Source organism: Oxyura jamaicensis, chromosome 1 (assembly GCF_011077185.1).
Source record: "Oxyura jamaicensis isolate SHBP4307 breed ruddy duck chromosome 1, BPBGC_Ojam_1.0, whole genome shotgun sequence".
Lineage (NCBI taxonomy): Eukaryota > Metazoa > Chordata > Aves > Anseriformes > Anatidae > Oxyura > Oxyura jamaicensis.
Window position 1 is genome coordinate 174,448,886 of NC_048893.1, and position 25,280 is coordinate 174,474,165.

The 25,280-nt window shown below is 44.9% G+C and overlaps 1 protein-coding gene and 1 long non-coding RNA gene across 2 annotated transcripts in view; both read right to left on the bottom strand.

The window, feature by feature from the left end:
• The window catches only part of TSC22D1 (TSC22 domain family member 1), an 86,047-nt gene that overhangs the window by 3,281 nt on the left and 57,486 nt on the right, over positions 1-25,280 (bottom strand). The window lies entirely within an intron of this gene.
• LOC118164782 overlaps positions 12,717-25,280 on the bottom strand; it is a 39,272-nt gene continuing 26,708 nt past the window's right edge. The window contains exons 4-7 of the long non-coding RNA XR_004749670.1: positions 25,211-25,221; positions 24,418-24,432; positions 18,079-18,086; positions 12,717-12,729 (exon numbers count right to left, since the gene is read on the bottom strand). This is a non-coding gene — a long non-coding RNA (uncharacterized LOC118164782). The remainder of the gene's footprint in view (positions 12,730-18,078; positions 18,087-24,417; positions 24,433-25,210; positions 25,222-25,280) is intronic.

Genomic DNA, 25,280 nt, shown 5'->3' on the forward strand with positions numbered 1-25,280 from the left:
AAATTCGGTAGGAAATGGTGCAATTCACCAAAACCAACTTAAAAACGCGGGGAAGCGGCGGCGGGCAGGAGCCCGGCCCCGTTGCCTCGCCGACACCGCCACCTGCCGGCCCCCATGCGGTGTGTGTATGGGGGGCACCCCAAATCCACCCCAAAACGCGGCCCCAAGGAGCCAGCACCATGCCCTACAGGGCCCTGCAGCAGGCAGCCCGGAGCACGAAGCCTGCCCGGCCCCACACGTGTCCCGGGGGGAGCAGGAAGGCACGGGGTAATCACCTTAGGGCTAAACATAGCGCCTGCGTCGCTGCAGCATCCTTCTTAGCTCGCTTCTCCCGTCCCCGGCCGCCAGCCCTCCCTCCATTCATGAGGCCGGCAGCCTAATCCTGTTCACGAGAGGTCACAGCTGACACCACCCCTGGGGTGGCGCAGGGTGCTCATCCCAAAGGGCACCACTGCTCTCCTCCTGCCCTTCAGGTACCCATTTCCCCCCCAAAAAAAAAACACCACCACAACCAAAGCAAGCCACCTGCAAATTTGCTAGCAGGGAAGCTAGCAGGAAGCACCACATTACAACACGCACAGCAGGCTCCAGCTTCCCACCCAATCCCCCACACACCTCGCAAGCAGTCCCAGCAGCTCATCACCTGCATGGGAATCCCTACCGGCTCCTGGCCCAGGCTTAGACCTAAATTAATGTTTTATGAAGGGCTGGGCTTGAAAAATCAGGAACATCTCGAATGCCTCCTCAGCGGGGCAGCTCCGTGGGCTGTCAGGATGAATAAAAGTGCAGTGGGACACGAGCTCAGGGGATGACGGTGGTCCCCTAAAGCCCTGACTCCAACAGATAGGTTGGGTATAAGAAGGGGAGCAGCCCCATCTCCTGTATTTAGACCCATATAGAGCCATACACAGTAACTCACGTGAAGATGGCAAACCTGTGGGCTTGATACCCTCAAAATGCCAGCTCTGCTGGTGCAGGACATGCACCTGTATTTTTATGTGTGCAAATGAAATTCAAGTCACAGACACATTCTAGGACTGATGTTGCTGCCCTAATGACTGATAATTATGAAATCAGCAGAATGGCAACATTTAACAGTGACAGAAGAACACTATCACCCTCTAAATCAACAAATAACACTGCCCTCTTCCAATCTATATTCATAAATGTCCGTGAGTAAGAGACACCGATAGGATCCCAAGTCCCATCCCCACTCAAGTCCTTAACCATGTTCCATCAACTTCAGTGTGGGCTTTCAACAAATTCCTCCGCTTATTTTTAGCTGCTTACAAGCCTGGGTTGTGATTCAACAGAAAGCTGTCAGCTGCGTCAGTAGGACTGCGCGTTAATATGCATGCTCTGCTCTGCCCACCCTATAAAAAAGGGAAAGCTCGAAGTGTCCCTCTGTGGCTGGGAGAGCAGTGAGCCCGCGGATCATCTAGGAAACCACCAAGTATGACATGAAAAAAACCTGGTGGGGGAAAAGGAATGGGGCGCTACTCATCACTACCAAGGTTCTTGCCTCAATTCCCCTCCACCTGCCTGCCAAGGGCAGACATAACACCATATTTAAAGGCTGCTTCCCCCCCACTGCTGTAATGTATACATAAAATAAAGCTATCTGCAGAAGAGCTAAGGAAAACACTCCTCCAAACACCCCTTCCTTCTCACTTGCTCATCGATTTGTCTCCTCCACTGAACTAGGCGGTGGCTGTTTGGGCTCGCTCAGCTCCCCTCCAGCTCTAGGAGGGGGCCAGGAGGATGACGCTGTTGCTCAGAAGGGTTACTGAGAGGGGCAACATAGGGCTAAGCAAGCAGCTCCCAAGCACTATTCAGAACTAAATCAGATGCTTACATCTGAACACATATCAGAGCCGGCAACTTTTGAGCAAGCTTCAGCTTTTGTGGTGTTTGAGATCTGAAATGCCGTTTCTCCCCATTAAATAATTTCCTCTTGTCTCAATTTAATCACACTAAGCACTCCTCTTTGAAGTGCTTTTCATCTTAAGCACATAATGAGGTAAGCTGCAGCACAGAATCGTTTTGTCTCTACGCGAGTCTGCTTCGGCGTATTTCTGTGTGCTTGTTAAAAAAATAAATCGCTTTATCTACCAAGTACCTCGTCAAGGTAGGCTTCCTTCAGGTGCCAGCACTGGAAGCCCTAGACAAGCATCTCCAGATGTTGAAATGCATCTTATCTTTGGACTGGGTTGCAGCAAGAGACCACACCAGAACTCACACTGGGAGACGGTGATTTCCATCCCAGCACGCTTTCATCTCACCCAGTACAGACCCTGCTCCCGTGGCTTACAGTGTTCAGCTGTAACAATGGCACAATTCATAAGGTTTTTTAAAAAATAACTAACTGGTCAAGAAAAGGACTACAGAAACCAGCTACACTAAGACAGCCAACTCTGTGCTTCACTTGGAACCTGAAAATGGTCAGCGAATGACCAATTCTGCCTTAACAGTCAGAGCTGGAGGTATCCGATAGGTATCAACTGCTATTTTCCCAGTATCAAACTCCTGCAAAACTGCTCAGACTTAACAACCTGAAGAAGAAACTCTGGCTGCAGCTGAAGTCAAGGGCCGAAGGGTTATTTATTTCAATAGGCTGACATTTCTTCATTTCAATGAAGGCAAAAGGTAGAGGAGAAAAACTGTATGATAATTTTTTTCCCCTCAGTAAGTCAGATTTTTTTATACATTAAGAACCAACAAAAAAAAAAGGCAAAAATATAAGTTAGAAACACAGAACCTCAGCCACCTGCCTTCTCCAGCCTCAGACCTGCAGCTCCGATCTTTGTTTAAAGACACCAAGCCAACGAGAACCCATTGCTCAGCTCCAACCAGGTAAGATAACTGGGCAAGATCAGAAGACAACCAAGGAGTGGTTCTCACTGGCTCCTCTGAGGATATACTTTTTTAAAAAAAAACAACAGTGAACTAATTGCTAAGTCAACTCCAGTTGTTTTAATAAGAGAACTGTAACAAATCTACTCATTTTAATGCTGGTAAAATAAAAGATAAGGTCTGCATGGAGTACCTGGTATCAGCAAGCACAGAGAGGATCCCCTCTTACCAGTCAGAGAGCACTCTGCAGGGAAATCCGAGCCATCTTTAATCAATTTTGATGTTTGGGACATTTCTGTTCCTTAGATCATCCTTAGATGACTATCTAGCGATGCGGTCGGGATGAAGGACCCTGCTCCGCGCACATCCGTGGGGTTAAGTTTCAAAGTCCCCTCTCAGAGTCAAGCAAGGTTTATCATAGCTCGATCCCAAAATTGCATCCAGATGCTACAGCACCTAAATTGGAGGACTTGCACATTTGCAGTAACATCCAGTCCGGGAATCACAGGCTTCCCAGATTTCATAATCCAAGCTTAGAATGACAAAGCGTAAAATATTTGCCCTAATGAAGAAAATCCTCCTCTGTATCCCGTAAACTGCTTTTAACCAAAGGCTGCAAGCAGGATGAGATCCACCAAATGTATCGGTACCCTCAAGAGACCCAGGAATTGATCTGTATTTCACACACACACCAAAAAGCTGCACACAACCTCACTGCGTGCTGTTGCTGTCCCCAGGATGGCAGGGGAGAAAAACGTTTAGTGCCATAAAACAGCATATGTGGAAAAGTGACAATGTCACAATTTTAGGTCTCACTACCCCCAAGGATGAAGCCGAAATTCATCTTTCCTTTCTGTGAAATCACTTAAATCATTCTAGATTTAACTCCTAAAAAGAGCACTCAATTCCCTGGTCTTATGTGCAGCTTTCATGTGCCGTGCTCTTCTCAAAGCCGAGGAGAACACCTCGGAGTAAAAGCCACTCACGTTAAAATTTAATCCCACTTGTTCTCCTGACTGCGCAAGAGGGGATTTTTTTTTTCAACCATCTACTCCAAAATTAAATGAAGAAGGGAAGAAAGGGAGTCAGTGGAGCATTTCGAGTTACACCTAACATAACAAAAGAAACACAGCGAGTACAGGAAGTGGTTTGGCACGGTGACACAACAAGCATTTGGAAGCCCGAGTTCTGCACTAAACAGCATCTCTGCCCCACAGGGCTGACGCCAGGATGGTGGCACACACACACACCCCACATAGCACACAGTGAGATTTCATCAAACTAAAAAAAAAAAAAAAAAGATGATTTAACCTAGGACTGAGAGTCACCTTACTATTTTTTTTCCAACTCTCTGTATCTTGTGTGCCCCTAAGGCTACCAAAAAGTCACCCGGCTACCACCGAGTCACACGAGGAGGGAGCACTGGGTCTTACGCACCGGCGCTGAGCACGTGTGGGGCATGGCAGACCTTACATCTTCCCCATCTGCCCCATCCTCAGCCCCCTGTAAAGCCTGTGCCCCTCATGCACTTTTTTTTTTTTACTACTAATCTTTTCCTTCCCCCTGCCCTTTTATTTGTGCCCCCAAAACTATATTGGAAAACTGGATGAGTTAACAATTTGACCACAAGGAATTATTCAGCATAACAGCAGGCATACACTTCTCACCAAAGAAGCTTTTCCTTCGATGGTGACTTTTCAATTCAATGCCTGAAAGCAAGCCAGTATTTCAGACAGAAGCATATCACACCAGAAGCCAAAATAAAACTACTATGAGTAATAATAAGCCCAGGACACTGCCACCCAGTTGCATGTGTGCTAGAACCCAGGAGGCCCAACTTGCAGGTGTGTATCTTAGGCCTTCTCGAGGCCGGAGTTGGTTTTAGGGGCACTTAGAGCTTTTCCTGCAACCTTTTTGCAGCCTTCTCTTCTGGATGCATCCCCTGCAGACGGTGAGTTCAATGTCACTTTCCTCCCTCAGCAGGTAACTGGATGCGCGTCTTATCAGCGTGCCTGTTCCACACCCAGAACTTCAGTCTCTGCAGTCACAGGCAATGGGCTTCAAAGGCGTCAGCAATATCACTGGACAACTGAGGGAATGTGTTTCAGATTAACTCCTCTGTAACTCCTGGCTCTAATGCATGTACGTTAACCAAATCCCTTCATTTCTAAGCATTCAGGGCACTACTTCAGCTGGGCATGGACTTGCAGCCTAACATCTTCAGGTAACTTCCTAAAAAAAAAAATCAAAGAAAATTCAAGAGCTGCTTTTCCAAGCAGAAGCACAGGCTGTGTTCACTCTGGTGTATGTAAAGCTATGCTTACACATGAGTGAAAGGCTTCAGTTACAGGAACCAAAATCCACCTACCTCCAATTATTCAGGAAGCAAGGGGGGGAATTCCAGAACCATGCAAGAACATGACCTGATTTAGCAGGGTTATTGCACACTGCGGGGCATCCCAAAGCCTCCCTTCCTTACCAACCACCATGTCAGGCGTTCGCTGGACGATGCCTTTGTCCTGCCCAGCCTGTGTTTTTGCTTTCCCTTCCCGTGAAAGGAGGAGAGGAATCTGATCCATGCCCATGCCTCAAGCCAAGTGGGCCTGAGAAGTGGGTGGCACAGCTGAAGCCTGGAGCAGGGAAGTTCTCCCAGGCTCCTCGCTCTGGGCAGAGCTTCAGTGACAGAAATACACGTCCCCACTGAGCACTTCCATGTGGAATACGTTGAAATTTGTCTTGCTCAAGGAAGAGATTGTAAAGCCATACACATGTGATGCTTCATGTAAAGACTATGACCGGAGGTGTTCTTGAAAACTACTTAAAATTACCTGAAGATAGCTGAAGAGGTATTTCAATCCGATCTGACTTTGCCTCAAGGCTCTGAAGGATGTACTACCTACTTTAACACAGTTTTTCTTTCCTGTAGCCCTGCCACACTGCAAACCAGAGAGCAGCCAGCGCGCAGATGTGCAAGCTCAGCACATTTTGAACATGTCCCTAGAGCACCTTCCAGGCCAGAGACTGCAAAGGGCTGGCAGAGCTCCATGTCACTTGCAGGGAAAAAAAAAAAAGCCAAAGACCTTGTTCTCCTTCAGGAGGGGTCCAGCCTTCCCCAGAACCCTACTACCACTCTAAAGGAGCTTTAGGGCTTTCTTTAGGGCTTTCTGCAAAGCCTTCACTCTCCACAGGACTGCATCTCACCCTCAGACTGTTGGACCTGCGCTGGTCATGCTGGGCAGAGCGTGCTGACATTTAGCCACCCTTGAGCCAGATGCTGCAAACAGCAGCAGATGTACTCTTAACCTCCTAATGCACAGCCTGCAAAGAGTACAGCACGTTATTTCAGAGCTGTTCAATACAAGGGGAATCATCTTTACGGGGAGCTCGCTGAGTTTATGAATGGTGCCCTGGTTATGAAGCAGTCCAGTCCATTCCCTCACACCAATGATGGTTTTCTGGTGGATATCTACCTAAAATACATTTCATAAGCCATTCCAAGAGCCTTTCGTACAAAGCAAGGTCTGACGTCATTTATCGGCTGCACCAGGAACCCAACACTTCTTGAAAACTATTATCTAATCCTCCAGAAACCACTGTCACCAAGATGACACCTTGAGCCTTCACAGCTGAAAAAACAACCCTGAAAACAAAACAAGAAACCCACAAACCCCAACCCCAAGCAATCCCAGCAGCAGAAGCGTGAGATGAGTAACCTGTTCAGCCACGCACGGGAGTCCCGAACAGCTCCCAGGTACATTTCCTCGTTCTCAGGCGAGGTGTTAGCCCAGGTGCCCAGTGGCAACTCTCCTATAGCATCAGTATGGTGAGCTACAACACCGCAACCAATCTGGGAAGGGAAAAGGGCCTCTGCAGCCATCCTGGGCTTAAAGTCCCTCCTCCAGGGAAGCTCGGTGGCAGTGCCCCACCAAGCAAGGGACAGGTCACCTCTTCCAGAAACACCCCTGGGCAGCCTGCCACGGCAGAGTCATCATCTGCTCTGACCCGGTACACAGCAGGGGAATTCCTCTGACTCTTCCCGACTGCTGGAGGCCCTGGGCAGGTAAGGGCAGGTAAGAGGTAACATCAGTCAGCAGGTCAAGCACAAGCAATTGTGATGAGTTACAAACAAAAACACTGGTAAGTGAATGTTTGAGTCACAGGATAGCGCTAGTGCAACCAAGCCAGGCTCCTGCCTTCAGTCAGTTTGCCCCAACCTGTTCCTCAGCCCCGTTTCTGTAGTGCTGAGCATTTTGAAGCAAGCCGCTGATAAACCAAAGCGGGCAGAAAACAGCCACTGAATTGGTTCAGGTATCGGAGGAATTTACTTGTACTGATGGACTGCGAGATGTCAGTGTACTAGAAACAGTCCTTGAGAGGACTGAGACCTGTTTAACTGGAGGAACAGTTACCTTTAAAGGAGAAAATGCTGGGTGTAAGGGGCTGTCATTTTGTTGTTGTTGTTGTTATTTCACTTATCAGAGCACATCTATTTAGTATCTTACTGATGAATTAAAGCCTACCTTTTAAAAATAGTGCGAAGGACTAGCCCACAAATACAAGGGGCTTTCCATCCGTTGGTATCATCAGATAGAGCCCAGCATCAGCGTGACCGGATGCCCTTCGTTAAGCTACACTTTAACCAACCTGAAGGTCTTCGAGTCCAGATCAGGATAACCTAAACATAAGAAGTTTTTGTCCCTGCCTTCAGTATTGTTCATGTATTTTGACCAACTACGACACACTTCAGCAAGCCCAGGATTTGGCACGTGCCCCCAGTACTCCTTTCTTCCAGCTGATGCCATAACCAACAGGCTGAAGCATCTTCTGGCTTTTTTTTCCTTCCCCTTTCCCATACCCAGGTCATCTCCATTTCCAACCAAGTTTCAAGAAGAAATACAGGGGACACCACAGCACTCTTCTTTCAGTATCAAGATGGAGAGGAATTGATATGCAACGTATCTCAAGCAGACAACTGCCCGCCTGCAGTATTAACTACAAAGGAAGCAGGAGCTCATGCACACCCACCCATACTGTCCCTATTTCCAGCTGCACAGGAACACGTAGGAATTTGGGGTCACTTTTCCAAAGCATCATGGAAGAGCTCAAGTGCCTAGAATCTAGATCTTGGACTTCATTAATTTGGGGGTTTGGGTTGGAAAGGACCTTAAAGACCACCTAGTTCCCACTCCACCGCCATGGGCAGGGAAGAACACCTCCCACTAGATCAGGTTGCTCAAAGTCCCATCCAGCCTTGATGGGGATTCTGGCAGCCAAGCTTAAAATGAAGAAGATATTTAACTCTATTAAAAGTAAAAACCCTTCTCAGTCCCCTGTAAACTGCCACTGACAGAGGACTGCACGTGGGGGCATGAGAGGGGATGAACACCAACTGTGTGTTTGCATCCTGAAAGTCTGAAATAAGACATCTGACCTGGGATTCATTTTTCCTTCCTACAGAAAGCTGCACACAGCTTCACGCTCCCTGCAAAGTCACCATGTCTCTAATGTAGAGAAGGCCAAATGCTTCTTTGGACTTGGCCTGTGTGTTCAGTAGAGTCAGTTTGGGAAGGAAAATACAGCCATATGCAATATTAGCCAAGAACAGCTGCAAAAGCAGTTAAGAGTTTCTCCTTCACTTGAAACCCCAGTGACATGACAGTCATTCAATCTTAATTTAGAGAACAGCGACTAGAGCAAAACCAGCATCTCTGCAAGAGACTCTAAAGAAAACAAAAACAAATGAGAAGCAAACAGGAAGCAGCCTGCTGAAAACGTGCAGCAGAGAGCACCCAAACTCACAGTATAAAGCTAACATGCAAATTGTGTTTTATGAGCAGACGTGCTGCATCACACTGCTGCGTGTCAGTAAAATCAGTAACAAAACACTGTGACAATGCCAAAAGCTTAAAGAAGAAAATCACGCTTCTACTCCATCACACACTTTCACTAATACGCTGATTCCTGGTAGGAAAATCTCAGTATTAGACTTCTCGTTCAGTGACATGACGACCGAGGTTATGGCTGCACACACACACTGCCAGTATGAAATACCTGTTGTCATCATTCTGAATTGCTTTTATACCATATTTCCATTACACTGGGTCCACAGGTGTTCAGATGAAGTGATGTAGCATAACTTAACATTCTCCTGAAAGTTCAAGTGTATGTTCAGAAACTCTCAACCACTGAGGAGAATTTAAGAAGATTAAGTTTCTTTTAAGTGTTCCAATGTATGAATTTGTATATAAGTTTTTTAAAAAGCACCATTCACAGAAGAAAGCTATTCTCCACAGGCACTAACAGACACATGACAAGGTAAAATGTATTAATAACTGTTTGTCAAAAAGTTATTTTAGGGCAAGATTTTTGTTTTAAGGGTGTGGTGTAACAAAAGCACCAGTTTGGAGATTCGAAGCTATGAGGAACATGTCCTGTGTTTCCTCCCACAGAAGGGTATTCGTCTTTTGTACAAAGACTGATAACTAAGCAGCATCCAAAGTAGGGCATTTCCCCCCTCTATCATAGATTTTAAATCAGCTCAGTAAAATAACTCTTCCCATTCACCAAATTACATGGTATTTCTTCTAAACACTAGGGGAAACAGATCAAAGTAAAGTGTGCATTGCATATTTCCCTGTTTATGTGCAAAATTTGGTTAATAAATGCAACTCGCAGAAGACCAAGTTGTATTTCATCACCTTTCCAAGCATTTAGCAAGGCTGAACAACTACACTTTGTGTGTCAAGGTGGAGATGCTATATCCTAGTTCTGAAACACACTTGAACACACACAAAGTTGTTTGATAACATGATTCAAATCACGTTCAAATTCTCATTTTTGGTCTAGCAGTACCCCACCTAAGTTCCAGAACGACTGCAGTAGCATGTTTTTGAAAAAGGAAAAAGCATGAATGGGAAATGTTTTATAATAGGGATCATTTTAAATATCGCAGTGAAGATTTTTCGAGACACGTCGACTTTTAGTGAATGAGTAAACCACTCTGCATGGCACAGTACTCTCAACCAGTATTATACTCGTAGCTTGAAACAGCCTGAAATGGTTTTTAACAAGTGCCAAGTACTTGGGTTCAGGAGAAGCATTTAAGTACTTGCTCAAACAAAATAGTTTAAGAAACCCTTATAATAACACAACAGGGAGACAAGTAAACCAAGCATCTGAAAATTTAAACTTTCTAAATACCTCTTTAGGTGCTGTTCCAGTTCCAAGAATAACACTTTCATGGTTATTCCGTCAGAGCCCCGTTTCTGGAGAAATGTCACTTTCATTGATGTATCTATTTAGTACCTGCTGATTAGTTCCCCCAGACTGAGAGCCTGAAGAAATACCTTTCAATCCTTGGCAGCCGTGCGATTCGCATTAGCATTCCACTATTAACCGCGAGCCCTGAACTCCGCAGCACTTTCAAGAATCACAAAGCCTTGCCCGTTAAAGATTATCCACTTGCTCCTATTCAAAGTTTGCGGAGTTTAATAGTGGTTGGTCACGATCAACAAAAACAAGAAGGGCAAACAGTGACGACACCGCAGATCTTGGGATCACATGGCTTTCTGTTACATAAAGCATCAAGAGAGATTAAAATCTTCACGATTAGGTTTTCAGATCTCAAGCAAATGCATCTGCGTTCAGCAGCGCCGGTTTCTCTGATTCAGGCTGCTCCCACTGTTTGTGAAGCAGGGCATCATTGCTCACAGGTAGCTCATTCTGCTAAAGGCCAGCTGAGTTGTACTTCTCAGATCAGAGTCCCAGCACTTAATGACAACTGTAACCGGACACAGAACCAACAGTACTGGGTTAGCCCCAAAAAATTTTACACAGGCAAATGCTACCACTGCCTGCTATCACCACAAGGACTGGTGAGGAGTTACAGATGTGATTGATTCATTTGAGCCTTCTCCTGCAGACCAGACTAAGGTAACTCGCCTGTCCTGCTAAGCCCTGTATCAACTCAAAGTTCACCTGAATGCTGTATATTCCTCCTCTCAAACACGTATCACCATAGGGAATTGCGCACTGTAGCACGTATGCAACACACCTGATTACCTACAAGCCTACACGCACAAGTCCCATCATCCAAGACCAATTCAACACGTTCCTTACTCTATTACGGTGAAAGCTTTCAGGGCAAACCTAGGTTTACTACCTACAGCATGTTGTAGAGAAGCAAACAGGATTCACCTTCTTAGTCCATAGGTGATCTGGACAGGCAGAGAAACCCCCTCCCCACAGCAGTGGGATATCAAAGCACAACTGCAAGAGCCCCCACCATGCGGGGGGGCACGGGCATTGAGGTTACACACTCCCAACAGACCGAGATCATAAAAATGCAGAAACAGAACCAGAAATTTTTAACTAGCCAATATTCCTTGGGTGTATCTCTGACTGTTAAAGCAGTATCAGATGCATTTCCTCCAGTAGGATTCACCTTACCGAACTACACAGGAAAGGAAAAGCTGAAGGGCCAAGCAAGGTAGCTCAGTGAACATCTATGTTATTCAGCTGCATTTCTGTTGCACCTTGCCATGACACCGACGAGGTGACTCTGATGGCAACAGAACCAGGTATCGCAGAATAAAAAGAAAAATCTCGTCTGGCTCAGGGCAGGGAAGGCACAAGGCAGCAGAAAACCAACCCCACGTATTTGAACCGACAAGTCAAACATCACATGAAGGGAGTATTTTGTCTAGGAGTCAGAAAGGAAGCAAACGCACAGAGGTAACGCAATTTGGGGCAGAGGGGGAGTAGCTGCCCACTCCCAGAGCCAAGAGGGGGTTCAGATAATTTAGGCTGTGCAACAGAGCTGCCGTGCGAAGCACTGCATAGTGAGAGGCTTCATACAAGAACAATTTCTAATGAATCCTGCTGGTAACATCACCTTATCTATCACTTGTCCTACAGCCTCCCTTGGTGTCCTGTACACTACACAGCTGACTGTAGGATTGCCATTGGTCGTGGTCAGGCTTGGCTGAACCTGTATCCCACAGAGCTGCACCGATACCCGATGGCTTCAGATTTTAAGCTGCCCTTCCCGCAAACCTCTTTAACGTCCTTTTTGCCATCTGTGCTGCCTGTTCCCCTCCCTAAAGCTGCACTACTGACATCAGCAAGAAGACAGCCTTTCTCCTTAGCTACTGTGCATACAGGTCACAGATGTCCTGCAGGGTGCTTGAACCAACGAATACACGAGTATGTTGGCATGGGAAAGGACAAAAGCAGAGATGTTAACCTTTTACTTGGGCAGTCTCTGCTTCCTCCTCTCCTATTCCAGGATGATCCCTGTACAGGAGCTCCATCGTGTTAGGGGCTGCATTGGGGCAGTTAAGAATGAGGTCCAGAAAGCGTACACATCTCACCTACAGCACTACAGCTCCAGCATTGCTCTGACTCAAATCTGGGAGTCCTTTATAGTCAGAAGGATGATTAAATGTTAGGTTACACGGGGAAAAAAATCACAGACCGATCTTTAAGCACTAAATATAATTTATGAAAGATAAATGACCATATGTACTATCAACTCATGCCCACACACAAATTAAAAGATACTGAAAAAAAAGTTATCTTTCCATCCTCCTCCTCACAAGCTTACGCCAAAATCCTTGTAATTTGCTCTGATTATTAAAAAAAGTCATGACAGAGCCAGTCTGAAAAAGAAAGGTGAATCTATCTATATATATGCATGTATGATGCAGGACTGCTGGATACGTTCAGCTTCTGTCTGGCAGAGAAGCAAGTATGCTGCTGGACTCACCAGAAGCTCCCATCTCTGATAACACTGCGCCTTTCCTCATGCCTCAGCCCCAGTTCTGGCAACAACTTTGCAGGAAGCAGGCTTTTAACACTCACAAGCTTTATTTAATGCTAATTCTCCAGTTGATATAAGTAAAGCTGTTTCCATACCACCCACCCAAAAGCGCATATCCCTAACTCCAATGCATCACCTTTTTATGTGGGGTTTTTGTGCCCCAGAGGAGCTTTATCGGTTCAGTTTATCACCTTCAAGAAAAACAGAGAAGGATTTGCTTTGTCAGTTAGTAGGCTGAGACCAAATTAAATTTTAAAACACAACCACTTCAGAGGCAGGTATTCCGATAACTGCATGATTTTGCTTGCAACCATGCCCATAAATTTGCCGGTTCTGGTTACAAAGCATTCAAGTAATTAAAAATATTGCTCAGTTATGTGTAGGTCAACAACTTACAGGTAATAGAAACCACAACGAAATTGTAAGTCAACTGGATGAACTAAGTGATGGAACATTTTTATTGCTTTGAAAAATAGCCTCTAGCTGCAACTGGAAAAAAAAAAAAAAGCCTGAAGTACAAGGATCCTCTTTCTTCTGCTGTCACATTGAAGAGCTCAGCACCGAGCTATGCTTTCCTTCCTTTGTCCTGAACCATTCTGGCTGTTATATAAAGTGACAGATTGCGCACAGATGAATTATCACCGTGGGTACACTAGGATGTCAGATATGGGTAAGTTTTAGCATTTAATGAAACAACAAAAAACCAACAAGATTTCATGCATCATCCCAACAGGGTATCCAGCTTCCCCCCACCTCGATAGCTGGGATGCCCAAAGGGGGAAGGGGGAGAGCACTGCAAGACATTAAACTTGCTGTATTCCCCAACAGCTTTGTTTTTAAAAATAATAATAATAAAAAAAAAAACACAGAAATACGCCAGCTTAGATTCAATCTAAGCGAATTAACCTGGCAGCCAGCCAACAGCATTTACTGCTTATGCCAGTCTGAATGAAGTTCAGCGCTCGAGCACCAGCTCCCGAGCACGTCACGCACCACCGAGGGAGCTGCCGTACCTCCGTGGAGTAAACACTTGGCAGGTTCATTTTCTGTGTACTAGGGAGTACTTCAGAGACAGCTTGAATCATCTCAACTTTTAACATAGGAAAAAAGGCAAAAAATAAAAGGCAAGCCGATCTTTAGACTAGAGGCATAAAAAGCCCTTTGGTAAAAATGCTTATTTTGCTATGAAGCAGCAAACTAAGGATAAGTTTAAAATTCTGGCGTGAATACTGGTTCTTGATCGAGCAGAACATACACCAAACATAGCATTTAAGCTCTTTGCAAAGTTTCAGATTTACAAGCCTGCAAGCCTTCATATATTTCAGAGTTAAAAAAAATTACCAGAACAGAGATCTAAGATTGATTTAAGACACTGATACAACAGTCTCCAAAGAGTACTACTTCAGAAGTTAAAAGCCACCCAATTTATATGAATTCACAGTGCTTACTGTTAGGGGAGATGCTCCAGACACACTTTGCACCACAACTTATGTACCTTTTATGCTTTGTTCCCACCCCCACCAACGCACACACACCTTGATCAATCTTTATGGTGCACTTGGCAAGGAGCGTTTCGCAAGGCTGCTCAGCAGAGACAGCAGCACACAAAAACAAACCTGATCTCAGAAAATATTCATTAGAACTCAGCAGTGAAGCAATGCGCGCTGAAATATCAAAGGAAGTGAAACCGACAAGGGGTGAAAAAAAAACCTACAAGAAGCTGTACACAGAGGTTTTCACAGTAAGGGAAACCAAAGCACTGAAGTGAAAGACAAGTATGCAGATGTCAAGCCTGCCAAGTGCCTCATCCCAAACCCTATACCATCAGAAGACACAGCTAGACCTTTGCAATCTTCATATTTTGGGCTGACGTTATAAAACTATCTTATCTAGCTGCAATTTATTTCAGCTCACCATTAAGGAACTCAAAAAAAAAAAAGAATGTCTTTAGCTAGGAACATCCCAGCTGTGCATCTTTGGAATATTGTTTGAAACCTTTCCCAATCACCACCAAGCAATACAGAAGGTAAGCTTTTCAGTGACAAATGAGCATTACAGTTGCACATCATTAGCCTGCTGTTCTATGTTTGCTTTATATTTTCATCAGAAATACCCATCTAGCCCAGGGAGGGGGGCTTCCCAGAGGAGGAAGCCCCCAGGACAACCTAAAAAAAGACAAGTGGCCAAGTTTAACTTTCCTGCAGCATCCTCCTCCCTGTCAATCTGCAGCTTAAGGAGCTCCCGCACAGGAAGAGATAGCTTAATGCTTAATTCTTGTGAGAATTTTCTTCTAAGAACTAGCTTAGTTGGTTTCTTTTAAAGAAATTACTCATGTCACATAGCTGAGACTTTGCAAAACTCTGACTAGTTAATTCTGATGTGGCAGTTTTGAAACACAACCACCCTGGCTGCTAAAGAGATATTAATTTGAATCTCTGGAGCAGATCCAGGAGTGATTTCTTATTTATTTACAAAGATTTGAATGACACCACAAGCATGACAGGGCAGCGGCAGGGAGTCAGTCTCCTCCAAGAACCACAGGGCACAACGTAAGTGAACGCTTTACCTGCCACTAAAGGGAAATCTCTGAGCTCCCAGCATTTCATCACACAGAAGAACAAAAGGCCTCCAAGTGTATTCAGAGTAGAACTGTGTCAGTATGACCGATTTATGGGTATTTGTACTGTGGAGTAAAACCGGAGGTGTTCAGGAAGACGAGCCTCATACCCCTTCAGCTTCTCTAGGTAAGACATCTTTTCCCCTGGCCATGCTATGCTATCCTCTTCTAAAAAGCACCATTCTCTTTCTTTGCTCTAGTACCTGTGAAAGCCAAACAAGCAGAATGTGATTAACAAGGAGCCTGATTAACACGGACTGACACAGCACAGTAACAGCGGCTCAGCACTTTTTGCTGCAAGGGGTTGTCAATTCATTTTGCGTGTTACATCAGCGGAACACAAAACAAATAAGGAAGGATTCCTGGATACCAGCAAGACTGGAGGGGAAAGCATCCTCCCCCAGCACTCACATACATTTGGTTTTTAAGAAAACTTCAGAGCATGATGAAGTTGCCAGTCGTACAACCCATGAGACAGAGCCTCAAGGTCAAAGGTAAATTAATTTCAACAGAAAAATACAGCACTAAGCAGGACACAAACCTCTGTGTTCAGAAGGGCAGCTCCCCGAGGGAGCAGCGGTTGTACCTTAATATCCAAAACCTTAACAGGACAGCTAAACAAATCAGCATCCTGCCCAAACTGAGGTGCATCACTAGGTGTGGGCTAGCAGTAACCAGTACTCCTGAATATCAGAAGCTCCTCATTAGTACAGGAACTTCATGAGACTCCTATCTGGTACTGCTTTGGCATTCAGTGATACCTGTAAAAACTTACAATAATGTAGTTCTAACTGAAGTTTTAGAAGTAAGAGACCGTAAGAGCTTTTAAACTTTCCAAGAAAAAGGATTGATAATTAAAAGTTTTTTTTTGCCCAACATTTTCACAGGGGGGAAGCACCAGCAGCCTCCCCATAACACTTCACCATCCTGACTCCCTTCTTCATTTAGGGCAGAAGCTCTACAAGGTGAGATGCAGCTGAAACAATTCCCTGATGTCTAAACCAGAGTCAGTCTGGCTTCTCACCGGTGCCTCCAGGAACCAAAGGCTGCTGGTGCTGAGGCCGCTCAGCTCCTGGACGAGCAGCAGCGCAGGGATGGCAGCAGGGACTTGCCCCACACATGCAGAAGGAAGAAGGGCGTAACTCGCTGCTGAAACGGAACTGCAGCATCTGACACGTGTCTCGCACAGAAACCCTTCTCACATAAATAACTTCCATGGTGGCTACGAAACTCACTAGAACATGCTGATTTCCATGAAGGTGTATACAAGTGCCTAGATAAAGAGGTTTCAGGAGACAACAGTGGCAACAAAATAACACCCCAGGTAGCAGAGTCAATACCTCGCCATTTGGAGCCACTGAGATACAGCCAGTTCCCCCCCCATGATCAATGATTAAGCCCCAGTAGTTCAGGTGTCACCAATACCCTACCCCTAAGCGTTAGTTACTTCTGCAGGCATCAGGAGACAGTACTAATCCTGTACCTTCTTATTTTTACCGTGAACATTTAATTCTCACACAGTTCTTACCCTGTATTTATTTTGGTATTTTTGGAAATCGAATGCATTCGGCACTGTTTGTTTCACAAGGACTAAGAGTCACAACCTTCAATTTTCTGATCTGGCTACGTAACAAAACCAAGCCATTCTGGAATTAGCTTCTTCTGACAATTCTGACAAAGCATTTTCGTCAAACACCTTCTGACTGTATATTTATTTCTGCCCTTATCAGTAAGGAGCACAGAACTGAAGAAACTCCAGATGTACCAAAATGCCCCTTCTAAACCTGAAATTGTGACTTTGGCTCCATAGCCTGCAATTATCAATCTTTTTTCTTGAGAAGAATTGCTCAAATTGGGTAAATAAGAGCTATGGAGGTTATTCTGGGAAGCTAAATGCGTAAAGTTTTGGAAGGGTGTTATTGTATCTCAGAGGATGAGATTATTTTTATATACGCTGTTATTAACGGGACTGAGAAATGAAAGGATGTATTTATAATGAAATCAAATATTAAGTAACAGAATCGCAAGTAAACCACCTAAGTAGAGACTAGAAAAAACATGTCAGTGAACTAAAGACAGACATAACAATGAGATAGAACGAAGAACATGGAAAAAATGGCAAGTGGATGCAGGGAAAGAGCAGGGAAAAAAAGTAGTCAGAGAAAACAGCAAGGAGAACAAGGCATTAAAGACAGAAGGGTCAGGAACTGCATGTGGGAGTGAAGAGGATAAAGGAATTATGAGCTAAAAATATCCAAAAGAAAGGTAATAGCAGATGTTATTTTTTTGGTCCATTTAATACAACATCTTAAAAATAGAAAGAACATTTCTGGAAACTCCGGATTTTTTCAGGGAAAGGCAAAATATAGGAAGGGAAGGATTAAGAAACTAAATCTACGATAAGTGGTTGCTAAAGCCCTGCAATTTCCCTTGGCAGACCAGTACTTCAATTCATCACCCAGTGCCACGACACCGCTGTCTTACGATGAAGCTTTTGGAAAAGGCAAAAGTAACGAAAATAAGTGTCCAAACTCTGCTCACTTATACAGAGAAAGGAGACAAACGTCCAGCCTATTATGACTCTTTCCTTAGTTCATGCTCTAAATGCAGTGGGTTAGAGGAACACTTTAATATAAGGTACCTGAAGTCTAACAGTTGTGTTAGCCAGGATCTTTGAATTGCTCACCTTACCCCACTGGACAGCATGAACGTGGCAGTGCTAGGGAAGCTCATCCCAGAACAGCTCACACAGCTCTGACCACGCTGCCTGCATTTCATCACCATGCACAAAACCCTCTCCCCCCACCCTATTCCTGCTGCCAGGAGCACTGCAGTAGCAGCCCTGGGTTCCACTGCTACAGCTGCTGTCCCTTGGTGGAGGTGAGTTAAACAGCGAGGCAATTAGAAGTAAAAAGCCTGCCTACAGCTGCCTTTCCACCATCACAACTGATTCAGTCACAGCAAGCACGGGGATTTTCAAGAGAACAGCTCTGTGCGAGCTCCAAATAACACAGCATCATTTTCGTTCCGCAGGGAGGAAGGGAGGGAGCAGGCTTTAGAGTGGGGAGGAGAGGCAGGCAGACAAAGCTCTCTTACTGACATATTCACATTTCCTTCTTAGTTAATAACGGCCAACACTTGATAATGCTCAACAAAAGGAACACCAGAAGAGGTAAGGACTATAGGTTCTAAATGTGCTCCAAAGTCTGTACTTTTGGCTTCTGAATATCAATTTATCAAGTTATAAGAACCAGGAGTTCTTGTTTCCAAGATGCCAAAAAAAAAAAAAAAAATCAAAGTTTATTACTTTCTCCTTCAGCGAGCAGTTCAATATCCCATTAAACATTTGTGGTGAGCCCTGTTGGTCCATACGTACGGACCTACGTCCAGGGATGTAATCTGCTCAGGCATTCATGTCAACAGGCGTTCCACTGACAGAAGCTGAACTCCATGGTTTAATAAGAGACACGAACACAGCTAACAAGACGAGTTAAATTACATTCTTTTCCTCTCGCCCCATTAATGTATTCCACTATTGTATTTTGCAATGGGCTCCAATTAGTTGCTCCGAAAAGTTCTCCTACTTCATCCTGCCCATGTGTTCCTGCCTTCTCCTTGGCACTGGATCTGATGGAAAAACTAATCTACCGAAGATAACCTGCTAGATACCATCTGGACAATACAAAAGTGAGGGCAGAAATGAGGGGCTGACAGAGGGGAAAGAGGGGATACATTAATATTATTAATTCTAGGCTAATTTCCCTTTCCTCACACGTACACACACCAACCACGCTATCAGGATAAAGTCCACCAGAGCACACTAGACACAAAGCACTAGCACCAGAAAGCAAGCATGGGTGATTTTTTGTCCATTTATGTGTATGGAAGGTTCGGAGGTAGGTCAGGAAGAATAAGAAAAGCAGATAGGAAGGAAATATCCAGGACATTCTCCCAGCTAATCTTCTCTAACAACACCCGCCACTGCAGGGGGATTGCTCTGTCCCAGTCTGCAGCTGAGTGTGTGCAACATCTGATTAAAGATTCATTGCGTGCTGCCAAGCAGAGGGTATGCTCAGTAAATATTGATATAAACAGGCTGGTATTTACCTGTGTCAGAAGATTATCAGAACAGTTGAAGAACCACATTCCAAAGAAGATAAGCAAGCAAACAGGCAGGAAAAAAAACAGCAGAGAAGAGAAAAAAAGTTATAGTTAAAGCTATAATATTATAAGAGAAACTAACAGCAAGCACAATTAACATGAAGTCTGTTGAATACTTCAGGGTTATTTGACAAGTGACTGAATCATCTGTACCTAGGAACAAAGAGGTATTGGCACTGACATTATCCAATTATTTCACTCAAAAAATATAATTAAGTCAGATTTGTCAACTATGATACTTTTCGGTCCATTCAAAGGAACCCTTCAAGATATGCCCATTGTTAAAAGGGGGGGGGAAGTCTGCTTGCAGTGTTACTGTAATAAATCTGTGTACTGGGTGTCGAGGTGTTTCCTCAAGATACTTCCCAAAGCTTCCTTTAGCAGAGGCAAGGTTCAGTGTCCGGAGGGCAGAACACAGCCTAAGGCCCTTTGTCCCTGCCTCTCCACTAGAAACAGAAGCAGCCCAACAAAATTGATCTCCCTGCACCAAAGGCAGATTTTAAGAATATCTTTCCCTCCTATAAAGCAGTTTTTTCAGTGTCCAGCATAACCCAAACTCTGAAAGGGAAGATCTTAACATACAAAAAAAATAACCACCAAAAAAAATCAGTTCGATGGACTGAGTGAAAACTCTGGTAGGCAAAAGCCATCAGGCACAGCACCTAATGGCACTCCAGAAGGTAACTACAGACGGTGCCCTTTCTGTGAGGGAATCACAGGTTTTCTGCTCCCATGCTTTGTTCTCCTGATTTCCAGTTCATCCACTTCTTCCCCACAGCCTTTTCTGTCCTTTCCCCCTCAATTTAATAGAATGGGGAATACTAAATCTTCTAGGTCTTCTTCCCATCCCAGAAGACACATTTGGCAACCACCTTACAAGCATAAGGGGAACAAAAGACAAAGAGCTGAGGGTGAGAGAAATGGATACAGAGTGCATTTAGTTCATCTGAGTTACTGATGTCACTAAAGAATGGAGAAAAAAAAGTCTGTTTTTTCTTACTAGCACACTGTATGACAAGTTGTGACAGCCCACAAGAACAGATGTATCTGGGACCTTTGAAAAGCCACAGGTAACAGGTAAAAAGAAAAATCACGACTTGTTATCATACACCACAGACTAACCCTAGAACCATTTTAGGTTCAGATCTTTTACACTTGGCTCAGCAGCTGTCTCAGCAGTTCCAAAAAGTGCTCAGAATCTTTTTTTTTTTTTTAAAAAAAAAGGGGGGGGGGGGCAGCAGGAATGAGTGGAATAGATGGATTCTGCTTTTTAAACATCTGGACCTTTGTTACATTGCAGAGCAAAAAAGCTATTTGAAGAATCTGGAACCTTACAGTCTTCATTCTGTTTCATCACTTGTCTCAATTATTTCCCTGACAACCTGAGTTAAGAGGAAATTAGAGAGCTTTCAGTCTCAAATTGCTGCTCATGTGTTCAAGAAAGCTTTTACTAGAATTAAATGCTGCTCCACAACACACATCCTCACTTTTTTTTTTTTAAAGTGAGGCTGCTCGTGCTGACTTGAGCACATTCACCAGCCAGGTTGCTGCTTTTCTCCTTCAAGGCCCATATTATGTAATAGCTCAGCTGCCTACAAAAACATGTATCACCATATAAAAAGTGTGAAAAAAAAATCTCATTTTTGCTACACACTCCTCTAAATGCATAAAACCAACTTTATTTTTATTCTTTACTTCTGCATCAGCTTGATCGCATAGCAAGACAAAATCGTCACTGATACCAGTGGACATAAAATAACTCAGCTTTTAAAATAAACTACCCTTTGACCACATGCATGATATCTGAGGCAAACCGAGGAGGTAACACGCATATTTTTATGCTTCCTCACAGCACACTGTGCACAAAAATGGGAATCAGCAGTGCATGAGGCTTATGTAGCCAGAGTCCCCGGCCTTGCTGCAGCACGGCTGAATGCTGTCCACTGAGCCTGCCCCTGAAGGCCTCCTTACAGCGTGCAGTTAACTTCTACAGTCACGCTAGGGAAGCGAAGCCTCCTTGTTTCCAGCTGGGAACTCGAACAAGATAAAAAGGTGTAAGCAGAGATAACACCATTCACCTATTTTTTCCCCCCCAAGTATCACATAATTTGGGAGTGTTATTCAACTGCAACAGTAATTAAGACTGCCCGATTAAGAGCACCATACCTAAGAGATCTCTGTTGAAATATGCTACACTACCGATAGCACAGCCTTGGCTAAAAATAACCTGGTCCTGACGTTACTGAAGCTTTTTCTGCCTTTCCCACCTCTTCTGCTTCCCTCCTGGGCTTGGAGAGGCATCCACTCCTCTCAGCGGTGACTTCTCTCTGGGGGCCTAACTCTGAACGACTTCAAGGTTAAAAGCTACGTATAAGTGAAAATTAATTTTCAAAGTCCTGAAGCTGGAACCATTCCACAGAAAGGTGAAACAATCGCTATCATACATACAAGCAGGACAGCCAGATTTGCTGCAGAAAAAAAGCAACGTTAATGCCATTAGCTACTTCCTCCAAGTCCCTGAAGAGCAGCCCAGGTGTAAGGTCACCTGAATGCTCCAGCATCCTGAGCAGCGCGTCACCAGACCGCTGCACACCGGACCCCGTATCCCTGAAGGAGGGCATGTCCCTCCAAACCCCACTGCTGCCTTCAATGCCCACAGGCACGGGTGACTGCTGACCGAAGCCGTCACGGCTCTTCCTGGCTGTCAGATGCTCTTCGGCCTTCGTCCTGCTTCTACTAAAATACGTTATTTATACTAAAATACGTTATTTAAGAGCGAAACCTGAATCAATGGCTCAGAAGGCTAACGAAGCTGCTCTGAGGGACGAGGCCGCAGGGTTTTGTTTTCTTTTCCGCCGCAGCTCCGCGGCCGGGGAGCGGGGCCCAGGCGCGGCCCAACCCCGCCACCTGGCGGCCGCGGCCGGGGCGAGCCGGGGCCGCCAGGGAGCGCTCGGGGACCGGCCTCGCCTGGTGCCGGGCGCCCCTCCGCGGCCAGCCCCCGCCAGGTGGGAAGCGTACAAATACATATCTATACATACATACATACATATATATATATAAATAAAAATCCGCCTTAGCGGGAGGTAAGGAGAAGGGCGAGGCGAGGGGCGAGCCCCTCGGGTGTTCCTGGTCACCTCAGAGCTCGCCGCGCCCGGCCCCTGGCGCTGCCGCCAGCCCCCAGCCCCTCGCTGCCGCCTCGCACAGCCCACTGAAGCTGGCTCGGTAGCAGAGGGAAAACACACAGAAAGAACATCCCAAAGGAAAACTGGCAGGAGAAATACCTGAGGAAGCGTTTGGGTGCCCGTGGAGATGCCCCCATCGCTCGGCCCCTCTCAGTAAGGCACCCAGAAATGGGGTGTGGGTGGCTGCAGGGCTCAGCTACGCTTTCCTACACTTTCAGGACTGTAAAAGAGCTCAGGGGCCAGAAATGTGGTGGCTTTCAGAGTAAATGTTCAAGAAGGAGCCCTGACAAACATCCCCCTGGCTCTAAGGTTAGGAAGCTGTGGCAGCTTCGAGTCCTAGGGGCTGACCTGCACAGAGGCACAAGGACAGTGATCTGAAACGGGCTGGGAGCTCACACAGTTTTTCTCGGGTGAGCTGAACAAAGGTAATGAAACACTTCCTTCCCTCAATCCTCTGATCCCTGACAGGCAAGGGGAGCAAGATACTGGTGCCGATGAAAGGAAAAAAGAGCATTTCATTTTATGGAGGCATAACCGAGTAAGAGACACCTCGTTCTCTTCCCCTTTCAAAACACTGAAGTGACAACATTTAAAACTATGTTTTTTCCCCACTGTAAAGCCAATGTCCCTTCTAAAGTAACCCTTACACTAACTAAACTTCTCCAAATGCAATACTTTCCATTGCTAGGTCATTAGCTTACCCACAACAAAGCACATGCCCACCGTGATGCAGCTTTATTGAGAAACGAGCCTTATCCTTTGAGCCAGATTCACAAGATGCGACAAAAATAACTCGTTGTTTTAACAGGGGATGCCAAAGGGTCACCGTGCTCCCCCCCCAGCAAATCTGAACTTGTTCGCTGGCAGTTACCTCTGAGCAAATATTAAGGCTGCAAGATGTCATGCACTGGGACCCTGAATTCCAGCCACTATTCCCGGGGTGTTATAACTGAGCTGAACCCAGCTTGTGAAAATACACACGAGTACAGGTACGTCCGCACACAGGGCTGGTATATCAGAGCAGCCAGATTTTAGAGAGTCTTAATTTCTGAAAGCGTTTACTGCTAAAATACCAGAATGCACTTTTACAATCAGATTGTGTTTCTTTAAAAACATTTCCTTACAAAAAAAAAACAGCACAGTTAAAAGTACTCCAACACACAATCATTTTCACCATCCTGGTATCTATTCAGTGTTTCTCCCTTTACAAACACCAAAATGCTTGGGGGTATTGGTCTCCCCCCCCCCTTTTTTTTGTTCCTGTTTGTTTTAATAGAGCATCAGCCAACATGGCAAAGACTTGTTCTTCAACTGCCAAAAGCATCACTCGTGCACAAGTGATGTCAGCACCGCTTTGTCAGGAAGCTGGCCTTCTCTCTGAAGAGGCAGAACACACACACTGCCAGGTCAAGCATTAATGGCAACTATCGTTAGTTTACTCAGCCCAGCAGCGTGACAGCTCGTAAGACAAGGCAGCATCATTAAAGATGATCTGGGATCACCTCAAACTGAATCACACCACTCACTTCTGGAGATCCATATGCCCAGGAATCCAATTCACAAGATCCAAATGACTGAGGACATCACAGAGGTAACAACACACAAATATCAAGCCTTGACCTCTTGGGGCTCCTGTACCCCTTTCTAAGCTGACTCACTTCTACACGCACAGAACATGGTAATCTGAAAAAAACAAAACACTGACCACAACATTGTGAATTCAGTGGAAAACACGCAGTTTATAAAAATCTACACTTCCAAATTTAGTAATCAACTGTCATAACAGAATTTGACACAGTCTGAATCTTTTGTTATTGTACCAAGCTACAGTTTGGTCTACTATCGTAGTTCCAATACTGCACATAGACTCCATGGGTTTTCTGGTCAAGACTGTATTTATAATTATTAAATCAAAAATTTATTCAATTATTCCAATGAATTGCCTTAGCTTCCCTAATTACTCAAGCAGCTGAGTTCTCCGCTACCATCTACTTTGGATGAAATTACAAGAACTCTGAAAAAAGACCTCAAATTGGATACATAGGAACAGATGAGCCACAGGAAACAGGAATAGTGAAATACAAATATTCTTAATTGACCAAGTAAATGCCTTTTGCTGGAGGCTTGACAAGTCAGAGAACAGAAGTTTATACCTTCAAGGTATGGGAGCAAGTAATGACATGGCAGACCAATTTAAAACAACCATCATAAAAATTAGGTGAAATGTAGGCCTCAGAAACCACTAAGTGAAGTACAACGTAGCACACAGTAGTCTGGTACCACCAACCACAGAATAACAAAAAATTACTTTGGAAGGGTTCTCTATCTAGACCAACCTCCTGCTCAGATGAGGGTTAACTTCAAAATCACATCAGGTTGCTCACGGCCTTCTGAAGCAATTCAACAAGAACAGACAAAACTCAAAATTCACAAGCACTACTGCCTCAGCAAGACAGCAAGACCAACACAACACTCAAAAGCACTCAACAGAAGAATGGTGGAGACTTCACAAAGACCCTGCAATTGAGACCCTGCAAAGGCCACATGCTTGCAATCACCCTCCAGGAACTAAAACACAAAGTGATTTTCTGAAATAAGAGAAAGAAAAATAACAGAGCATTAGATGAACTTGCAACTGGTTCCCAAA